Genomic DNA, 6,959 nt, shown 5'->3' with positions numbered 1-6,959 from the left:
AACCCCAGCCTCCACTATCAGTGCCTTTTATGGGTCATTACGGGTTTCTGCTCTAATAAGGAAGTTCATAACACAACAGGGAAGAGAGAGAATTTGGGTAAATTAATCCGAGAAAATGGGAGGCCCTCAGGCAGTCTCGCCACGGTAAACATAAGCCCGCAATTCTCACTGTTTCAGTATTTGTTTTCTGCCATTTATTTTCTCCAGTTGGTGTGTGTGTGTGTGTGTGAGAGAGAGAGACAGAGACAGAGACAGAGACAGAGACAGAGAGAAGAGAGAGGATAAGTACAGTCTTCATGTGGGTTTCTGGAACTGAGCTCAGGTTGGCCAGGCCTTTACCTCCTTAGCCATTTCATTGGCTTCCTCATTTCTTTAAGACAAATCTCTGAGATGTGGAAGTATAAACACGCATAAGACCCCCTCTTGAGATTCACACCCAGGGTTCTCTCTACAAGAGTGAGAGCAGCCTACGTTTCTACCAGGGTGATCTGAAGGTGCCCTTTTCACAGGGGTTGTGTCCCAAGGTTTAGTACCAAATGTTCCGCATTTCAGGAGTTCCCACCACCACACTGGGGAGCCCTAGTTTACACTGAGGAATGTGGAAGACCACGGGACAAATACACACCCCACATAGGGACCAAAGCCCAAGGCTGAAGGCAGTCCTGCCTTTAGTGTCTCGTGGAGAGCGCCTGAATGGTTCCTAGTCCAAGTTCACATCCATGGATGTTGGCTCTCTGGCTCTTCATTCCCCACTCACAGACTGCCCACTGCTGCTGCGACTGAACAGGATACGACCTAACGACACAACCAAAGCGCCTTCCAACCCCAAGTGTTAGCGGTCGGTCTTTGGCTTGGCCTGTGGACTCCCCCGCTGTCTGTTTGAACTTGGATAGCACTTGTTTAATTTTTAACATTGTGACTATTCTAACCGTGGCTTTAAAGGGTTTGGATTATATACCAACATCAGCATGATTCAGTTGGCACTATGTGACTGTGCTATCTTAATGACAGTTGGATGGACACAGGGACCCAATTAAGAAGACCGACAACCAAAGCAGAGCAGATTACTTGGACCATAATTTTGGCTTAGGCTTGGTGGAGAAGGAGGTTAAAACCACATATGGAGGCCGGCTCTCACAAACCCCAGACTAGACAGCCAAGTGTTTCTCTAAAGAAGCCACTAATCCCATTTTTGTGTGTGTGTGTGTGGGGGGGGGGCAGAAGCAGAAGGATCAAGAGTTCAAGACCAGCCTCTAGTACAGAGCAAGTTTGAGTCCAGCTGAAGGATGTGAGACCGTGTCTTCTGTTTTTGTTTTAAAGCTGACATGGTGGAGCACACTTGAAATCACAACCCTTAAAAGATTAAGACAGGGGAATCACTGTGAGTTTGAGGTCAGCCTGGGCCACAGAGTGAGTTCATTTCTCAGTTCAGAGGTTACAACCCAAGTGTCCTGTGAGAAAACTATTTAAGACCTTTCGCAACAACAAAACAAACAAAGCCGGGCAATGGTGGTGCACGCCTTTAATCCCAGCCCTCAGGAGACAGAGGCAGGTGCATCTCTAAGTTTGAGGCCAGACTGCTCTACAGAGTGAGTTCCAGGACAGCCAGGGCTACACAGAAACTCTGTCTCGAAAAAGAAAACAAACAAACAAAACAACACCAACGGCAAAGAAGACATTTTGCTAACACATGTTCCAGACCCTTAGCAATGAAGCTGATTCTGTCAGATCTTAGGAGTGCTTCAACTGACAGGTTACATCACAGGAACTGCAGTCACAATGAGGGGGTCTAGAGGATGCCGCCCCGAAAGAGGTCATTTTTGCATATTGGTTATTTTGAGCAAAAGACAATTGAGAAATGGCAGGTGCAGGAGGAGCTCTGTGTTCTCCACACCCAAGAACAGGGTGCTTATCTTCCCTTGAGAAGGGAGGTTTGGACATACATGCATTAAACTCTGCTGGAACCAGCATCCATCCTCTCTTCTCTCTCTCTCTCTCTCTCTCTCTCTCTCTCTCTCTCTCTCTCTCTCTCTCTTTCCGCTTTTCAAGACAGGGTTTCTCTATGTAGCCTTGGCTGTCCTAGAACTCCCTCTGTAGTATAGGCTAGCCCGAACTCACAGAGATCAATTTATCTCTGCCTCCCAAATGCTGGGATTAAAGGCGTGTACCACCACTGCTCAGCCCCTTTTTATTTTTATTTTTATTTTTGAGACAGTCTCTCACTATATAGTCCTGGCTGGTCTGAAACTCAATATGTAGACCAAGCTACTTTGAACTCACCGAAATCTGCCTGTCTGTTTCCTAAATTTGGGGATTAAAGGTGTACCACAACCAGCTAAAGACTCATTTATTTGTTCTTTTTATTTATTTTTTTATTTTTATTTTTATTTTTATTATTTTTTTTTGTTTTTCGAGACAGGATTTCTCTGTGTAGTCCTATCCTGGAACTCAGTTTGTAGACCAGGCTGGCCTCAAACTCACTGAGATCTGTCTGCCTGTACCTCCCAAGTGCTGGGATCAAAGGCATGCGCCACCTCGCTCAGTTCATTTGTTTGTTTTTATAGGTATGTTTGTGTGCCTGATGAGTTTATTTCCACCAAATGCATGTGGATGCCTGCCTAAGCCAGAGGGCAGGCATTGGGTTCCCTAGAAATAGGGTAGTTGTGATCTCCCATGTGGGTGCTGGAAACTGAACCCACGTCCTCTTCAAGAATAGGACTGTTAATGGCTGAGCCATCCCACCAGTCCCCCAGGACACTCTTTGCTACTGCCATTGACTGTGGGCATCTGACTCCAGATTCTCTAATCTCTGAATATTGACTTTCTCCAACAGCTCTCCAGGGGCATGGAGCCGGTGACTAAGCCTGAATCATGGTCCTTGGATAAGTGGTCTTGGTTTCTGGTTTCTCTGCGGTACAATCAGCTATTGTGAGACTCTTTAGAGTCTGATCCTGTAAGCCATCTAATAAATCCACTCATAAGTTTGTGTAGTCTGCTGGAGAATCCTGATTAATGCAAGGAGCTAGGAAATGTATGGTGGAACAAATGTAAACAAAGGTTATTTTAGCAAAGTCTGTTTCTGCAAACACTTCCAAGTCTCAGCTCCCTTCCCTGGTGACATAAATGACCTTTTCTTCCTGGTGCAAGAAGAGCAAAAATATCCCACAATATCGTGGGACAGAACAGAACATATTGTTTTTTATTAAATGCCATTTAATGTTTATTAGTCCTATCATATTTATGCTGTCTTTTGAAAGCATATTACAGTCATGTATCTCAAAAACATATAATGGTCTGGAGAGAAGGCTCAGCAATTGAGTGTGTACTGATCTAGCAGAGGACTCAAATTCAGACCCCAGCACCCACATTGGCAGCTCACCACTACCTCTGACTTCAGCTCCATGAGATCTGAGCCCCTCTTTATAACTCCCTAGGCACCTGAACTCACATGTGCACCTAGCCACATACATATACACATCATTAAAAAAATTAAAAATTAATCTTTTAAAAAATAGTTGTATTATGAAACCAAAAGGAGCAGCATTAACGTGGGTACTGGAGACAGGAAAATTAGTAATTCAATGTCACCCTTATCTTTATAGCGATTTCAAGACCTGTCTGGGCTACAAGAGATCCTATATCCAAACAAACACAAACAAACATCCCCCCTCCCCACCCCCACCAAAAAACAACAACAAAATGGAAACCCACAGAAAGCATTACAAAAAGATTGAAATGAAGGATGAAGCTCGATGGTAGAGCACGTGAGTAACATATACAATACTCTAGGTTCCATCCCCAGTAGCACAAGATAGACAGACAGACAGACAGAGGTTATAGAATGTAGCTCAATGTTTGCTATGTACAAGGCTCTGGGTTCAGTATACAGAATATTAGGGGGAATTATTTTTAAATTATTCATGCATTCATTTATTTGTGGGCGTGGGGGTGGACATGCATGCAGTCCGAAAGCTTGGAGGTCATAGAACAAACTTGCAGAAGTCACGTCTCTCCTTCGACCATGTAGGGCTTTGGGGACAAGTTCAGGTCTTCAGGCTTGGTAACAAGTTTCTTATCTTGCTAAGCCGACTCACTGGCACAAGGTTTATGGCCTGAATACATTGTTTTGCATCGCCGGGCGTTGAACCTAGGTCCTCACATATGCTAGGCAAGTTTTGTACCCTTGAGCTACATCCTCATCCTGAAAAAAATGTATTTGTATCTTACATATTTTGTTTTATTTTTGTTGTTGTTTGTTTTATGGAGACAAGGTCTTGCTATGGAGCCCTGGCTGACCTTGTACTGGCTCTGTAGACCAGGCTAGCCTCAAGCTCATAGAGATCCACCTGCCTCTGCCTCCTGAGTGCTGGCATTAAAGGTGCTGTACTACCATGACCAGTCTATGTTTTGTCTTCTTAAGACAAAGTTTCACTGTATGGTTCAGGCTGACCTAGAACTCTTATATAATCTAGACTGGACTTAAACTTGTAACCCTCCTGCCTTAGTACCCCTCCCCTAATTGCTGTGATTACAGGTAGGCAGATGACATCTAGCTCTACATGCTATTTTAAAATTACTTTCCTTATCATTACCACTAATTGCCTCTGTCAACTAGATGTATATGCCTTTGTTTAAGCAGTAGTATGTATATAACAGAAAAGTAAATAACAGAATACAAGACATAAAGTAATAGTATTTTTCATATTTTTTTATATTTAATAGTAACTTGTGTAATTGTTATAGATTGTATGTATCATTTTTGTCTAGTACAATTGTGTCCCTGGTTATTCCTCTTAAAAAAATAGTCACCTTACTCAAACTAAAGCCAAGGCTTCGAGATTGCTTGGGATTACTTTGCCGCCAAGCTAGACAGAGGATCTGAGTTCAATCCCCTAAGCCTGTATGGTGGAAAGAGAAAACTGACTCCTACAAGTTGTCTTCTGACCTTCACATGTGCATCCCCCCAGATTAATGAATGTAAAATAACTTTTTAAAAGTTTGCCAAGTTGAGCCGGGCGGTGGTGGCGCACGCCTTTAATTCCAGCACTTGGGAGGCAGAGCCAGGCGGATCTCTGTTTGAGGCCAACCTGGTCTACAGAGAGAGAGATCCAGGACAGGCACCAAAACTACACAGAGAAACCCCGTCTCAAAAAAAAACAAAAAACAAACAAAACAAAAACACCCCCGAAAAACAAAAACAAAAGTTTGCCAAGTTGTTAGATGAAAAAATGATGTGTCAATGTTGTGTTTAAACAATGACTTGATAAGCCATGTTGAATATGATTTGCAGAGGCTCTTGCCGACTGTGCCTTTCTTGGGGAGACTGATCGTTTTCACATGATTAGCGGCCAGCACAGTACTTCCTTTAGAAGCAGTCTATGAGTAACCTCTGCCAAAATTCCTCTTGACCTCTTTGTTTCTTGATTTGTTAAGACGCCTTTAGGACTTTATCCCTGAGTTAACTGCAAACTTGTCCCAGTTTGTGGATTATAATGGTATATAGACACTTTGAAAGTTTTTGGGTTTGTTTGTTTGTTTGTTTGTTTTCTTTTTCTTGTCTTGTTTTTGCGATAGGGACTCACATAATACAGGCTAGTCTTGAACATAGCATCCAGCTATAGCTGGCCTTGAACCCCTGTTTCTCCTGTCTCCACACTGAGAGTTCCAGGATGACAGACACAGGATACCAATGACTGGCTAAAGGTCATCTACGTTTTTTTGTTTTGTTTTGTTTGTTTTTTACATCCATGTTTTTTGAATGAACTGTTTTTAATTTGCTCTGTAGGAGCCAGTTCCACACAGGGTTAAAGAGAAAAGTCTGGGTTCGTCAGATGACTCAGTGGGAGAGAGAGAGAGAGAGAGAGAGGGAGGGAGGGAGGGAGGGAGGGAGGGAGGGAGGGAGGGAGGGAGAGAGAGAGAAGGAGGGAGGGACGGAGGGAGGGAGGAAGGAAGGATTAATAAATATTTTGTTTTGGAAACAGGGTTTTATAATGTAGCCCAGGCTGGCCTCACACACACAACGATCCACCTGTCTCTGCCTCTCAAGTGCTACGATTAAAGAATGCCTGGCTCAAATAAATAAATGGAATTGAAAACTAAAATAAAAGAGTAAAGTTTCATCTCTATCTGTCCCTGGATTGAGTCCTCGATCTCCCAACACAGACTTAGGGCAAGTTTCTCAAAACTTCCATCCATGAGGACGTCTTTGCTTGAGATCAGCTGAAGAATCTCTTGTATTTTTCTCCAGTTTCCCACCCAAGCCTTGGGTCTGCCTGGAATCCGTTCTGCTGATTCCTGGCTTGCTCAGTCTCTCCTGAGGATGCCTTGGTCCCTCCCATGGAACTTGGAACATGCCTCCCATGCAGGGCATGGAAGCTGCAGGGTGTGAACAGGCCACAGCTGCCCCCCTGTTCCGGGCCTGCCTCAGCTGCCTGGGAATGAGTCATGCGTGGCATAGGGAGGTTCCCCTGCTCCTGGCTTTCTGGTAGAGAGGACAGCTTGCAGACTGGGGCCCAGCTGAAACCAGTCTCCCTTCATGGCACAGACAAATGAACCCTGTGACACTTCCTGTGTGTGGCTATTACACAGCCCCGCCACCCCCACCCCGACCTCAGCTGTCTTGGGTTTTTCTTTAACTGTTTCATGTCCCCTGGCTAGAAGATTGTATCCTGGTCTCCATCCTGGCCTGGACCATTTCCTCTGCCTTTCCTTTCCCTTTGTACTAAGGCTCTGGAACCCTACCTTCATGATTCTGAACGATGACACCTATTCCATCACAGTGACTAAGAATGGATCTTCTTTCTCCCTCCTAAATTCAGGCCTCACCCCCACCCACCTGCCACCAAAGGTGACACAGTCTCTGGGAAAACAGGCTCTTAATTACTGGCCCAGTATCATGGGAAGGATTCTACAGGCTTCCTTTTAGAGGCTTAATTATCTTGAAACAATAACAACACTTT

The sequence above is a fragment of the Peromyscus californicus genome, unplaced genomic scaffold (genome assembly GCF_007827085.1).
Source record: "Peromyscus californicus insignis strain IS unplaced genomic scaffold, ASM782708v3 Scaffold_12__1_contigs__length_115047231, whole genome shotgun sequence".
Classification (NCBI taxonomy): Eukaryota; Metazoa; Chordata; class Mammalia; order Rodentia; family Cricetidae; genus Peromyscus; species Peromyscus californicus.
This window is presented reverse-complemented; position numbering follows the sequence as displayed.